Consider the following 1,531-nt stretch of genomic DNA (forward strand, 5'->3'; position numbering starts at 1 on the left):
ATATATATAATGTATCTCCCCAGGAATTAAAATTGAACCAAATGAAGTGAAAATTATGAAAATGGGAGAAAGGAAAATTGAAACACACATTTATGGATGATATTTTATTGACATTTAATCAATTTGTATGTAGTTAGAGTTATCTAATATTTTTGTACATACAATAGCACTTCCAAAATTTTATTAGTCTGGTTATTCAGTTCCAGGGTGTTATGTTTAGTCCTTCTTTACAGTGAACATTTTCTGGAATTTGGTTCTATCATGGTGGAAGCCCTGCTTGAAATAGAGTTATGAGGGAGATCAATGATTTTCAGAAACTCTGAACAGCAGACATCCCCATGCACATACAAAAAAATTTCAGGACAATGTTTTTTTCAGTTACAGTACTGAAAAAAAACAAATTTCCCACCAAAATATGAAGGACTCAAAATCACTTAGCTAAGGTACATCTATTTGGTATGATTGAGTTATTTCTACACAAGTTTAATTTCAGTTCATCAGCCATTGCATCATAATCTGCTTTGTAATGGAGAGAAAATACTTCACCAAAATCATCCCTGCATTACCAAAGCTCAGTGAGGTGTTCCAAAAACCCCTATGCCTTTACTCAGAGCTATTTGAAGAGTTTTGCAAGGAGGTAGACACAGGATGAAGAAAGGAAGACTAAGTGAAACCCATAGAGAACACAAAGGAAATGGGGAAGAAGGCGCAGATTTGGGTGGGAGACCAGGCTGAGAATTAGGGGTCCATTTGCCTCCTGAGGCCTTCATGCCCCCTCCCCTCTGCTCAGCTCTTTTCTAGCTCTTGCTGTGATTACACTGCCTTCTCATCTTTTCTCTTCTCTGCCCCAAAGTACTTAGACAAGGAGCATCAGGTAGACCCACTCACAGTGGGTAGCTCAGCCAATTCTTAATTTCAAGTAGCACTGCCTGCATTTCACGTTACCAATAACAGATCTGTGACTTTGGATCATTTTCATGTAACTTGGATGTCTTGTTTTCATTTTGAAACACCCTTTCCATTGGATTAAAGCTTTATAGAAACCAAATATTCCCCTAAAACCCTAGCACATCAGTTTTCACATCTGTAAAGTGAAGATAGAAGCATAAATTGTCCTTCTCCCAGAGGTGTAAGTACATACCTCTCTGACATTAATGAAAAATGACAAAAATATGACTTATTAAATGAATATACAAATGGTAATAAACTTGAAAGTGTTAGAATATTTTTGAAATATACATCAGCTAAACAACCTATTCAGCATGCAGACGTGGACACTGGGACCTAGAGAAGCTACATCATATTCCTGACTAGCCCTGGATAGCCAGTTATGGGAAGCATTTTAGACAGAGATGCTCTTTAAAGACTTGTTCCCCAAAGAAAATTCTGTATGAAGAAAAAAGAGCTTGTCTCTGAAAGTCACCTTTCACTGACATCAGCAAAGAAAAGACCCCTCAGGACAGGCTGGTAGGGATCAAGGTTGGGAATCCTTGAATCACTTGAAAAGTTCAGGCTCCCTAATTTGAGTAGC

Source organism: Propithecus coquereli, unplaced genomic scaffold, assembly GCF_000956105.1.
Source record: "Propithecus coquereli isolate 6110/MARCELLA unplaced genomic scaffold, Pcoq_1.0 Scaffold334, whole genome shotgun sequence".
NCBI lineage: Eukaryota > Metazoa > Chordata > Mammalia > Primates > Indriidae > Propithecus > Propithecus coquereli.